At 40.1% G+C, this 14,566-nt stretch overlaps 1 pseudogene; it reads left to right on the top strand.

Moving 5' to 3' along the window:
• The first annotated feature begins 6,757 nt into the window (after nt 1-6,757).
• LOC100683548 lies at nt 6,758-8,014 on the top strand (annotated as a pseudogene).
• Nucleotides 8,015-14,566: the final 6,552 nt, after the last annotated feature.

The following is a 14,566-nucleotide window of genomic DNA, read 5'->3' on the forward strand; positions in this document are numbered from 1 at the left end:
AGCAACAGAAGGTCTTACAGACCACCCATGATTGATATGGTGTCCTCTTCTGTTTGGGAAAATTTTCAGTTAAGATAGAGTCACTGTGAATTGGGACATCAATCAGTACACAAAATATCTACTCAAGGAGAAGTAGTGAATCAGAGGGTAGGGCTTTGGGCTACAAGATAACAGAAAATTCTTCAAAAATTTTAGTTGGGGGGTTGTTGAGAGGTTTTTCGGTTTTGGTTTGCTTTTGTTTTTACATAAATAGTCTAGTCAACCATTCAGTGCCAGAATTTCCAAAATCTGGTTGGTTTTCCCTTTAGAGTCATTAACTGGCTGTGGCATCACCAATCCTCACCTCTACAATCTAATTCAAAAGAAGGAGAAGAGGGGAGGGATGGTGTCTGAAAAAAGAAAGTACAGTTATCAACTAGATATCTACACACAAAAAAATGAAGTTGGTTCCTTACCTCACACCTTATGCAAAAACTAACAAAATGGATCAAAGGCTTAAAGGTAAGAACTAAAATGATAAAATTCTTAGGAGAATTATATCTGATAAGGCTCTAGTATCCCAAATATGTAACTATTACAACTTAACAATATAAAAGCAATTAATCTAATTTTAAAATTGGCAAAAGATAGGACTGGGGCAAGATGGTGGAAGAATAGAGGTCCTCAACTCATCTGGTCCCACAAACTTACCTACATAACTTTCAAAGCATCCTGAACACCTACAAATTCAACCTGAGATGTAAAGAGAGATCAGCTGGAATGCTATAGAGAGAAAAGTTTTCGCTTCTAACAAGGGTGTATTTTACTTAGGTCATGGTTGATATTTTTGACTCAGCCTGCTCATATAGCCACTCTGCACTGGACAATATGACTAAAAGGAAGAATTCACCACAAAAGAAAGAACTGGAAACAGTACTCTCTGCCACAGAATTACAGAATTTGGATTTAAATACGATGTCAGAAATTCAATTCAGAAGCACGATTATAAAGTTACTGGTGGCTCTGGAAAAAAGTGTAAAGGACTCTAGAGACTTTGTTACTGCAGAATTGAGATAAAATCAGGCCAAAATTTAAAAAGGTTAACTGAGATGCAATCCAAACTGGTTGCTCTAACTGCTAGGGTTAATGAGATGGAAAGAGAGTGAGTGACACAGAAGACAAGCCAATGGCAAGGAAGGAAGCTGAGGAAAAAAAGAGGAAAACAATTAAGATCCCATGAGGAAAGGCTTAGGGAAATAAATGATAGCTTGAGAAAGAAGAATATATGTCTAATTGGGATTCCAGAAGAGGCTGAGAGAGAGAGAAGAGAGAGAGAGAGAGAGAGAGGACAACAAAGTATATTTGAATGAATCATAGCTGAGAACTTCCTTAATCTGGGGAAGGAAACAGGCATTCAGATCCAAGAGCTAGAGAGGTCCCCCCAAAAAATCAATAAAGACCGTTCAACACCTCAACATTTAATAATGAAACTTGCAAATTTCAAAGATAAAGAGAAAATTTTTAAAGCAGTGTGAGACAAGATATTCTTAATTTATATGGGGAGGAATATCAGATTAACAGCAGACCTCTTCACAGAGACCTGGCAGGCCAGAAAGGGCTGGCAGGATACATTCCAGGTACTAAATGAGAAGAACATGCGGCCAAGAATACTTTATCCTAGCAAGGCTGTCATTCAGAATAGAAGGAGAGATAAAGAGCTTCCAAGATATGCAGAAACTGAAAGGTGTGTGACCACAAAACTGGCTCTGCAAGAAATATTAAGGGGGACCCTGAAGAAAGAGGAAGCCCAAAGAAACAATCCACAAAAACAGGGACTGAATAGGTAATATGATGACACTAAATTCATATCTTTCAATAGTTACTCTGAATGTATATGAGCTAAATGATCCCATCAAAGATACAGGGTATTGGACTAAAAAAAAAAGTAAGGACCCTTCTATATGCTGTCTACAAGAGACTCATTTTAGACCTAAGGACACCTTCAGCCTGAAAATGAAGGGTGGAGAACCATTTACCATTCAAAGGGTCCTCAAAAGAAAGCTGGGGTAGCAATCCTCATATCAGATAAATTAAAGTTTATCCCAAAGACTGTAGTAAGAGATGAAGAGGGACACTATATCATACTTAAATGGTCTATTCAACAAGAAGACCTATCAATCATGGATATTTATGCCCGTAATGTGGCAGCTGCTATGTACATCAATCAATTAATAACCAAAGTAAAGAGATCCTTAGAGAATAATACACTAATAGTAGGAGACTTCAACATGGCACTTTCAGCAAATGACAGATATTCTAAGCAGAACATCATCAAAGAAACAAGGGCCTTGAATGATACATTGGTCAAATAGATTTCACAGATACATACAGAACTTTCCATCCAAATGCGACTGAATACACATTCTTCTCAAGTGCACATGGAACTTTCTCCAGAATAGACCACATGCTGGGTCACAAATCAGGTCTCAAACCTACCAAAAATTGGGAATGTCCCCCGCATATTTTCAGACCACAATGCTTTGAAACTAGAACTCAATCACAAGAAGAAATTTGGAAGACACTCAAACACATGGAGGTTAAAGACCATCCTACTAAAAGATGAATGGGTCAACCAGGAAATTAGAGAATTAAAAAGATTTATGGAAACTAACGAAAATGAAAATACAACTGTTCAAAATCTTTGGGCTACAGCAAAATCTTCGGGATAAATCTTAAGACAGCAAATCTTTGGTCCTAAGAGGGAAATACATAGCAATACAGGCCTCCCTCAAAAAATTGGGAAAAAAACTCAAATACACCAGCTAACCTCACACCTAAAGGAATTGGAGAAAGAACTGCAAATAAAGCCTAAACCAAGCAGAAGAAGAGAGTTAATAAAGATTCGAGCAGAACTCAATGAAATAGAGACCAGAAGAACTGTAGAACAGATCAACAAAACCAGAGCTGGTTCTTTGAAAGAATTAATAAGATAGATAAACCATTAGCCAGCCTTATTAAAGAAAAAACACTCAAATTAATGAAATCACAAACAAAACAGGAGAGATCACAACCAAGGAAATACAAAAGATTTTTAAAAAGTATTTTGAGCAGCTATATGCCAACAAATTTGGCAATCTAGAAGAGATAGATGCATTTCTGGAAAACTACAAATTACTAAAACAACAGGAAGAAATAGAAAACCTGAACGGGGCCAATAATCAGTGAGGAAACTGAAGCAGTCATAAAAAAAAACCTCCCAAGACACAAAGGCCAGGGCCCGATGGCCTCCCGGGGGAATTCTACCAAACATTTAAAGAAGAAATAATACCTATTCTACTAAAGCTGTTTCTAATACTTCCAAACTCATTTTATGAGGCCAGCATTACCTTGATTCCAAAACCAGATAAAGACCCCACCAAAAAGGAGAATTATAGACCAATATCCCTGATGAACACGATGCAAAAGTTCTCAACAAGATACTATCCAATAGGATACAACAGTACATTAAGAGGTTTATTCACCATAACCAAGTGGGATTTACCCCTGGGATGCAAAGGTTGTTCAACATTCATAAAACAATCAATGTGATAGATCACATCAATAAGAGAAAAAAACAAGAACCATATGATCCTCTCAATAGTTGCAGAGAAAGCATTTGACAAAATACAGCATCTGTTCCTATTAAAACTCTTCAGAGTGTAGGATAGAGGGAACATTCCTCAGCATCTTAAAAGCCATTTATGAAAAGCCCACAGTGAATATCATTCTCAATGGGGAAACACTGGGACCCTTTCCCTAAGATCAGGAACACGACAGGGATGTCCATTCTCACCACTGCTATTCAACATAGTACTAGAAGGCCTAGCCTCAGCAATCAGACAAAAAGAAATAAAAGGCATTCGAATTGGCAAAAAGAAGTCAAACTTTCTCTCTTCACAGATGACATCATACTGTATATAGAAAACCCAAAAGACTCCACCCCAAGATTGCTGGAACTCATACAGCAATTCGGCAGTGTGGCAGGATGCAAAATCAATGCTCAGAAATCAGTGGCATTTCTATACACTAACAATGAGACTGAAGAAAGAGAAATTAAGTAGTCAATCCCATTTATAATTGCACCCAATATGATAAGGTACCTAGGAATAAACCTAACCAAAGAGGTAAAGGTAAGTTTAAATTTAAAGAGGTGAATTTCTGAAATAAATTAAGGAAGACACAAAGAGATGGAAAACATTCCATGCTCATGGGTTGGAAGAATAAATATTTTGAAAATATCTATGCTACCCAGGGCAATGTGCACATTCAATGCAATCCCTGTCAAAATACCATGGACTTTCTTCACAGAGTTGGAACAAATAATCTTAAAATTTGTATGGAATCAGAAAAGACCCCAAATAGCCAGGGGGCTATTGAAAAAGAAAAGCAATGCCAGAGGCATCACAATGCCAGATTTCAAACTGTATTACAAAGTTGTGATCATCAAGACAGTATGGTACTGGCACAAAAACAGACACATAGGTCAGTGGAACAGAATAGAGAACCCAGAAGTAGGCCCTCAACTGTATAGTCAACTAATATTCGACAAAGCAGGAAAGAATAGCCACTGGAAAAACGACAATCTATTCAATAAATGGTGTTGGGAAGATTGGACAACCACATGCAAAAGAATGAAACTAGACCATTCTCTTACACCAGACACAAAGATACACTCAAAATGGATGAAAGATCTAAATGTGAGACAAGAATCAATCAAAATCCTAGAGGAGAACACAGGCAACAACAACCTTTTTGAACTTAACCACAGTAACTTCTTGCAAGATACATCTATGAAGGCAAAGGAAACAAAAGCAAAAATAAACTATTGGGACTTTATCAAGATAAAAAGCTTTGGCAAAACAAAAGAAACAGTTAACAAAACTAAAAAACCACCTACAGAATGGGAGAAGATATTTGCGAATGATATATCAGATAAAGGACTATATTAAAGAACTATAAAGAACTTAGTAAACTCAGCACCCAAGAAACAAACAATCCAATCATGAAATGGCAGAAGACATGAATAGAAATTTCTCCAAAGAAGGCATACACACAACTAACAAGCACATGAGAAAATGCTCTGCATCACTTGCCATCAGGGAAATACAAATCAAAACCACAGTGAGATACCACCTTACACCAGTGAGAATGGTGAAAATTAACAAGACAGGAAAAAACATATGTTGGAGAAGATGTGGAGAAAGGGGAACCCTCTTGCACTGTTGGTGGGAATGTGAACTGGTACAGCCACTCTGGAAAACTTGTGGAGGTTCCTCAAGAAGCTAAAAATAGAGCTACCCTATGATCCAGCAATTGCACTGCTGGGTATTTACCCCAAAGATACAGATGCAGTGAAATGGCAGGATGCCTGCAACCCAATGTTCACAGCAGCAATGTCCACAATAGTCAAACTGTGAAAGGAGCCACGATGTCCTTTGACAGATGAATGGATAAATAAGATGTGGTTTATGTATACAATGGAATATTACTCAGCCATCAGAAAAGACGAATACCCACCATTTGCTTTGACGTAGATGGAACTGGAGAGTGTTATGCTGAGTGAAGTAGTCAATTGGAGAAGGTCAATCATTGTATGGTTTCACTCATACATGGAATATAAGAAAAGTGAAAGGGATTATTAGGGAAAGGGAACTGAGTGGGAAAAATTAGAGAGGGAGACAAACCATGAGAAACTCCCACCTGTGGGAAACAAAGAGTTGAGGAAGGGGAGGTAGATGGTGGGATGAGGTAACTGGGTGATGGGCACTGAGGGGGGCACTTGATGGGATGAGCACTGGGTGTTATACTATATGTAGACAAATTGAATTTAAATTTTAAAAAATGTAAAATAAAAGTAAAATAAAATAAAATAAAATTGGCAAAGGTTCTTAATAGACATTTATCCAGAGATATAAAGTGGTGAATAAGCACATGAAAAAAAGCTTAGCATCAGATTCCTAATGAGAAATACAAATCAAAACCATAATGAGATACCTACTTCACACCATTAGGATGCCTATAATCAAAATGATGGACAATAACAAGTGTCGGCAAGAGTGTGGAGAAACTGGAATGCTTACACATTTCTGGTTGAAATGTTAAATTGTGCAGTGCTTTGGAAAACTGTTTAGCAGTTCCTAAAAAAAATGTACATTAAGTTAGCATATGTGCCAGCAATTCCACCCTAGGTATGTCCCCAAGAGAATGAAAAACAAATGTTCACACTGAATCTTGCAAGTGAACAGTCATAGTAGAATAGCCCAAAGGGCAAACAACTCGAATGTCCACCAACTGATGAAGTGGATAAATAAAATGCAATGTATCCTTGTAATATTATTCGGCCATAAACACATGAAGTACTAATACTTGCTACAATATGGATAAACCTTGAAAATATTATGCTAAGTGAAATAAGGCAGACACAAAGGCCATATATTATATATATATTCCATGTATATGAAATGTCCAGAATAGGCATAGAAACAGAAAGTGAACTATTGTTTGCAAAAGTCTGAGAGAAGGGAATAGGGAGCGACTGCTAACAGGAAGGATTCTTTTTGGAGAGATAAAAATGTTCTAAAATTAAATACTGCCGCTGGTTGCAAAACTCTGTGAATATATTAAGTCATTAAATTGTACGGCATGTAGATATTTCAATAAAGCTGCTAAAAAACAAAACTTATACTTTTCCTACAGGAGCCACTGGGTGGAGAGGAGCATGGCCCTTTTCTCTCCCCACATGGCATGTGCTCATCCACTGATAACTGTGTACTCCAAAAAGGGGGAATCATCTGCCAAAAATGTTACTTTGCCTGCTGTGTTGAAGGCTCCCATTCGACCTGATATCAAGTTTGTTCACACCAACTTGCACAAAAACAGACAACCATATGCTGTCAGGGAATTAGCGGGTCATCAAACCAAGACTGAGTCTTGTTGTACTGACAGAGCTATGGCTGGAGTTCCCAGAGTTCGAGGCAGTGGGATTTGCCATGCTGGCCAGGTTGCTTTTAGAAATACGTGTTGTGGGGGCTGCATGTTTTCACCAGCCAAAACCTGGCACCATTAGCACCACAGAGTGAACAGGACACAAAAGTGATATGCCACCTGCTCTGGCCTGGCCACCTCAACCTTACCAGTGTTGGTCACGTCTATAGGTCATCGTATTGAGGAAGTTCCTGAACTTCCTTTAGTGGTTGAAGATAAAGTTGAAGGCTACAAGAAGACCAAGGAGGCTGTTTTGTTTCTTAAGAAACCTAAAGCCCGGAATGACATCAGAAAGATCTATGCCTTTCAGTGAATGAGAGCTGGCAAGGGCAAAATGAAAATATGTCATCATATCCGGCACAAAGAACCCTGCATCATCTGCAATGAAGACAGCGGTATCAAGGCCTGAGGAACATCCCGGAATTACTTAAGGTAAGCAAACTGAACATTTTGAAACTTTCTCCTGGTGAACATGTGAGACATTTCTGCATCTAGACTGAGAGTGCTTTCCACCAGTTAGTCGATTTGTATGGCACTTGGCATCAAGTTGCCTCCCTCAAGAGTGACTACAACCTTCCCAATGCATAAGATGCTTGATAGAGACCATAGCAGAATCTTCAAAAACCCAGAGACCTAAAGATCCCTCCAAGCACCACGCGAAAAGATTCATCAGAGAGTCCTAAGGAGGAAACCATTAAAGAACTTGAGAATCATGTTGAAGCTGAACCCATATGCAAAGACCATGTGCTGCAACACCATTCTTCCCCAGACCAACAATCACAAACTCCAGGTGGATAAGGCAAGCAGCAGCCTTAGAAGCCAAGTCATATGAGAAGGGGTTCCAGGCAAGAAGTCTGTGATAAGGAAGAAAGGAAAGAAGGCTACTGGTGTGAAGAAGCAGATGAAACCTTTGGTGGGAAAAAAAAAGGCTGCAGCTACCAAGAAATCAGCAGCTGACAAGACACCTGAAGAAAATAAACCTACCAGAGAAGAAAAGAAGCCTGCTGCCTAAAATCTTAGATTTGTTTATTTCATGGAAGTCAAATCATTTTGGACAGCTAATTCTGAATAAAGACCTGATCGAAGACAGTGAGAAACATGAAAAAAAATATATATAACCAAAAATACAAGGAAGAAAAAAAAGGAAAAAAAAAACAATATAAACTTCCCTAGAAACCCCAAAGCAGAATTTCGGCTGAATCTCATTGATATAACTGACATTAAGAGTAGAGGAAAGTAGGACGCCTGAGTGGCTCAGTGGTTGAGCATCTGTCTTTGGCTCAGGTCGTGATCCTGAGATCCTGGGATCAAGTCCACATCAGGCTCCCCACAGGGAAGCCTGCTTCTCCCCCTGCCTAGGTCTCTATCTCTCTCTATATCTTATGATTAAATAAATAAAATCTTTAAAAAAAAAAAAGTAGAGAGAAGTAGGGACACCTAGGTGGCAGTCGGTTAAGCATCTGCCTTCGGCTCAGGTCATGGTCTCAGAGTCCTGGGATGGAGCCCCCCTGTTGGGCTCCCTGCTCAGTGGGGGGTCTGCTTCTCTCTCCCTATGCTCCTCGCCCCCCCCCACTCCTACTATCCCTCTCTCTCTAAAATGAATAAAATCTTAAAAAAAAAGAATAGAGAAAAGCAAACCATAAGAGACTCTTAACTAGAGAGAACAAACTGAGGGTTGCTGGAAGGGAGATAGGCAGGGTGACAGGCTAAGTGGGTGACAGGCATTAAGGAAGGCACCTGTGATGAGCACTGGGTGTCATATGTAAGTGAATATAACATCTGAAACCAATTTTACCATATATGTTAAAAAACCAAAATTTAAATGAAAACTTGAAATTCAAAAGAAAAAAAGAGTAGATAGTAGTAGCTTCCTAGGGTTATGACTTCAGGGGCTCTGGAAAAGTCTCTGTCACCTGAAAATACTGCTTAGAACAATTCATCATTATCTGAACAAGAAAGACAAAGACTCAGCCTTTGAAGTGAATCAGACCCTGGTTTTAATTGCTGCTCTGCCACTTTGGAACATCTGCTCATTAGTCCTCTGGAAGATGCTGCCAGGACTCTGCCCATTTCCCCTCTCATCCTTTTCCATTTTGTGCAGGCTGGCCTGTGATGCTCTGTCTTCTCAGAGGTCTGCACCACACCTCTTTGTTAGAGACACCCTCAGACTAAGAGAAAGCCCAAAGTACTTGAGGCTATAAGCAATGTTTGGCCAGTGACCAATAGGGACATGGGTACAAACACCCCAGTCATTTTGCTGCCAAAGGATATCTCTAAGACCCACAGCACTACAGAGCCAACACTGAGTACCCTTGCTTAGCCTGTTTCTCTTTTCCACCAATTCCCCCCGCCTTCCAGTGAGGAACATTTCCTAATACCCCTTCCATAGGAATCCTCATCCCAGAGTCTGCTTCTGAGGAACCCAACCTAAGGGAGTCTCAGCTTCCTTACCTACTGCAAGGATAATAAGGAGAAAGCTCAATGATAACAACAGAGCGGGCCCTTGATAAATAGAGAACTCTTCTCTGACTTTAGCACCATGATCTCTCAGAACATTCTCGTCCTTGGATAAATTCCTATAGAGCACGAACACGAAGACTATAAAGAGACTAACAATGTAGTGAACGTGTGAGTAAATGTGAATAAATGGGCATAGCAGGAAGTCTTGGATGCAACACAAAGTGGTATTCAAGAATGTGAACCCAGGGAATCCAAACCCAGGTTTGGATTTCAAGTATTCTAGCTACCTGAGCACACTAGTTCTTTCTCTACGTCTCAGTTTTCCTCCTCTGTAAAGTGGGGATAATAATAGTACAAATCTCAAAAATTATTGAGGGAATTAAATGAGATAATGCATTGACAGCAGCCAGCATAAGTAAAAGTTCACTACTTTTATTGTGGTGGTGGTGGTGGTGGTGGTGATGGTGGTGGTGGTGGTGGTGGCAGTAGTAGTTACTTCTACTGTAGATGTAGGTAGTGGTAGTAATAGAAGGAATCCGGGGACACCAAACACAAACTTCACTGACTTCACAATTTTGCCACATTTGAAGTTAGATCCAATTTGACGACTAGACTAAATTCTAAACACCTTACAGCAGATGCAGTTTTAAGTTTCATTCCAAAGGATGAAACCCTATGCCCCATGTTGAGTGCTGCAAGTATTTTTGCCTGGTGGCAGAAGGCACTAGGCTTTTGTTTCAGGCAGGTGACACCAGGCAGAGATTTTAATCAGCCCCCAAGGGGGCCTTCCTAACACCACCCAGGCTTCTGGTAGTGGGAGAAGCACCACGGCTGTCAAACTGACACTTGGCTGAGTACAAAAGCCTCATAAAATAGCAAGGGGATGTGTATATATACTTGTTTTTAATTTTAAAAGGATGAAAAATGCATAGAGCTAGGACTCAGCCAGGCATAAATTATATGGTGTTGCATGTCAGTCAGCAAGCACAACGATGAGACGTTAGAAGTTTGAGAAATAGGTAAACACCTGTCAAGGGCACAGCTCAGACACTCAGGATGGAAGGGAGTGCCAGGGCCCTGAGCGGTACAGAAGGCACCCCAGGAAGCGGTAGATACCTTGCCCTGGCAAAAAGCAGAGACAAGTTTCAGTTGTACCTGCGTAAAGAGAGTGACTTCATACATTCTTTTTTTTTTTTTTAAGATTTTATTTATTTATTTGAGAGAGAGAACACAAGCAGGGGCAGCAGCAGAGGGAGAGGCAGGCTCCCCACTGAACAGGGGGCCGACGCAGGGCTCCATCCCAGGAGCTTGAGATCCTAACCCGAGCTGTAGGTGGACGCTTAACTGACTGAGCCACCCGGGGACCCGGCCAGTGACTTCATACATTCTGACTCAGGTTCATTTCAGCTAGTGTTCTTGCTGCACTCCTGCAGTCTGTTCACCAAGAGCCCCAGAGTGGTCCCTTTACAATGAAATACCAGGGGCTTAGCATAAAAAATGCCATCTTGTATACAGCCACTATTTTTGTAACCTTATGTCTGTTTAACGGACAAAATGTCCTAATACCCAGGGTTTCAGGAAGTACACCCTAGACATTCACTTAACCCAGCATTTTGGCTTCTGTACAATGCTTAGCAACTGTCAACAGGACGTGGTTTACGCCTTTATGAACCGACCCCTGAGCCAACTTGGGGCTGCGAGATTTTGGAGTGCATGTGCACCTCACAGCCGCTGGCTTTTAATAAAGACTCCTTAATCTGGCCTTCTGACTATGGCGTTCATCTGTAGAACTCACTGCTCTAGATATAACAACAACAAATGTCAGTTCACATCACACACCTACTCAAAAACCCCCCAATGGCTTTCAGCACATATTGCACAAAATCAAAAATTCTTACCATGTGCAGCAAGTCCCAACATAATCTGTCCTGTAGGTCCTTAGTTTACCTCATTTCCCGTCACCCCTCCATCCCACTCGCTTTATCACAGCCCCCTAGTCTCCTGTCTTCCTCAAATTTGCCAAGCACGCATCACCTCTAGGACCTTTGTCCCATCTGCCAAGAATACTTCTCTTCCCTCCTCGGGTATTTCTGAGGCTCACACTTTATTGCATTCAAATCTCTGCTCAAATATTACATCATCAAAGTAATCTGGTACCCAACATGCGATGTATTCATTTGTACACATGTCTGCAGCTTTCCTACCCTGGACTTTAAGTTCCTTGAGGACAGGGGCTTTTTTATTCACAGCTATATCCCTAGTATCTATAACTGAGCCTGGCATATAGTAGGCACTCAGTATTTGTTTCATGAATAAATGATTGAATGAATGAATTCATTGAGTACATGTCACATATCAGACAACTGTATTCAAAATAAAATTCAATGGATAAAGGACCTTAGAATCTAGGTCTACACTGTCTATACTTTCACAGGTGGATACTGAGTCCTGGAAAGGCGAGTGCCCAAACTTAGATGTGCAGGAAGCGTAAAATACACACTGGATCTTGAAGACTTAATGTGAAAAGACAATGCAAATTGCCTTAATTTTTTTAGTTGGCTGCATTTTGACATGATAATATTTTGGATATATTGGGTTAAATAAAATACATGATTAAAATTAATTTCATCTATTTCTTTTCACTTTTTCAATGTGGCTACTAGAAAATTTTTAATTACATATTGCAGTGGCATTTAGTGCTTGCATTATATTTCTATTGAGCAGAGATGGCCCAAAGAGAGTGGCAGATAGCAAATGGATTATTTCCAAATAGGAAGAGGAAGGCTATGAGCCCAAGACAAATGCCAAGGAGGAGAAGGAAGGGTGTGTGGGATGAAGCGAGGTACAAGCACGGTCAAGAGAAAATATTGGCAAGGAATGAAGAAGGGTTTCAAGAACCAGTAGTGGTTAATGTCATCAAATGGGGTCCATAAAATAGGAATAGCAAAAGTTCATTAGGTTTGGGTATTAGACCATCAATGACCTGTTCAGCAGTCGTTTTGAGTATTGAGGTCAGAAATCAAATTACAAGAGATTGAAGAATAATGAAAAATAAAGAAAATAGATAATGCAAATCTAGTCACTTCTAAGAAGCACAGTGAAAGGGATGGGTGAGGTAGGACAGTGGTTCGAAGGAGACATGGTTCATGGAGGGTTTGAAGGGTTGTCTCCTTATTTTTGGTGGTTTATTTTAGAATGGGAGCAAATGTTGTACTTCAACATGGAAGGAATTTGAGTTTGAAAGAATTTGTAAATTCTGGAACTAGATTCAGGACCCCTGGGAGAGAACTTTTGATCCATGGTTGCAACTTACACATATATACACACATACACACACAGAAACACACACACAGTTATCACATAGCGATATACATGCATACACATCAAAGTTATGACACATAGTGACAACACACAGACACATACACCAAAATTAGTATTGAACTATAATGTTAAAGTTTTTGCATTTATTCCAATTTTGAATTCTAATAAGATAAAATAGGGAGGATGACTTGAGTAGAGAATCAAAGATCCAAGTTATAGTCCCGGCTCCTCTTCCAAATGGTCTTGTGACCTTTCAGTCACTCTGTCCTTCTTCTGAGATTCAGTAACCTTACCTGAAAAATTAGAGAGCCGAACCAGGTTGGAAATGACATCTTAAATACCAGCTCTGATGGATTGCTACAGGCTGCTCGGGGTGCTGTACTGAAGATGTTTCTGAGGCTATGTCTAAGCTGAGCAAGCAAGACTGTTTTAATAGACTAGCAATGTCTGTCACGGGCAGGAAAATAGTAGTGTTAAGTGTTTGCCATTTCTAAACTCCTGAATTAGAACATTCCATGATTCATTAAACACATTATGATCCTGTCATACATTATGACTTTGGCCCAGTGAAATGCTCTGTAGCCATTTTTACCCTTTATTTAGCCCAAAACCCATTATTTTTTTTTACCAAGGAATTGAATGAATCTCGCATCACTATCTCTGTGGTTCTATTCAGAAACTAGGCCTATTCTTTTCTGTTTATCTTTCTAATAGGCTTCTCTAATAGCCATACCATTTAGAGAAATAAACCATTGGTTGTAAAAAACTGCCTTCAGATATTTAGAACTGCATTGTTTACTGACTGTAGAAGGCTCCAAATAGGGTCTAGAGCATTTTGGACTGTGATGGAACTTATTTTCAAGCCAGGTCTATTGGTACTTTCTTGCTAGATTCAAATGTCAGATTAGCAGCATTTGTAATGCCCAAATGAAGGTTCCAGTGCCCTGTCTCTTACATCCAGACTCAATGCCCTGTAGGTGTCATCACAGAGATATATACCGACTAGTTCTCTACAGTGCAATAATGGAAGATTCCCCCCTCTCAACCACCCCCAAACTCTCAAGGATATCTCTTTTCTAATTGGCTGCCATAAATAGAGCTCCGCATACACTTTTCAAGTGGACTCGGGCCCTGCCATTAACACGTGACACTTCCATCTGGGGGCCTGTAACTTCTGCGAATACTATCTGCCTCTAGCACTGTCGGGAGGCCCAAATGAAGTATAAAGGAAAGCATTTGTAAGGTCTCAATGTTCATAAATGGTATTATTCCTATTTTTACTCTCTTCCCTGGTGGAAGCCCTCAACAGGAAATGACGGGGATGTTTTATAACTGAGTGTATCACTGGTGCTTGGACAAAGAGCCAAAAAGGCAATTCATGGGGCTTTCAGCTTAACACCCTCAAACTCATAAGTTATTGGTCTGCAAGGCCAGGGCAGTTTGGCATTAATATCCCTCGTTATTGTGGTGAGTATTTTTATTTGTAAGAAAAGTATATCTAATATAAAACAGGGTGCTCCCCTACTCCTTCTGCCATGTGCCTATCCCCTCGGGGGTGAGCAGGCAGTCTTCGGCTGTCTGGGAACGTTGCTTCTGTCTCCTTTGCTCTTTGATCTCCTAGAGGATTTCTGCTGACCTGTGTGCTGCTGGCCCATTGCCTCTCTTCTTCTCTGTTGTTGCCTCCATCTCATTGCTTTTCCCAGCATTTGGAGGCTGTCTCTAGATGGTTCTCCATATTGCTCCCGCAATTATCCTCAGGGCCTACTGGACCAGTAATACATTG

This window comes from Canis lupus, chromosome 17 (genome assembly GCF_011100685.1).
Source record: "Canis lupus familiaris isolate Mischka breed German Shepherd chromosome 17, alternate assembly UU_Cfam_GSD_1.0, whole genome shotgun sequence".
In the NCBI taxonomy this organism is placed as follows: domain Eukaryota; kingdom Metazoa; phylum Chordata; class Mammalia; order Carnivora; family Canidae; genus Canis; species Canis lupus.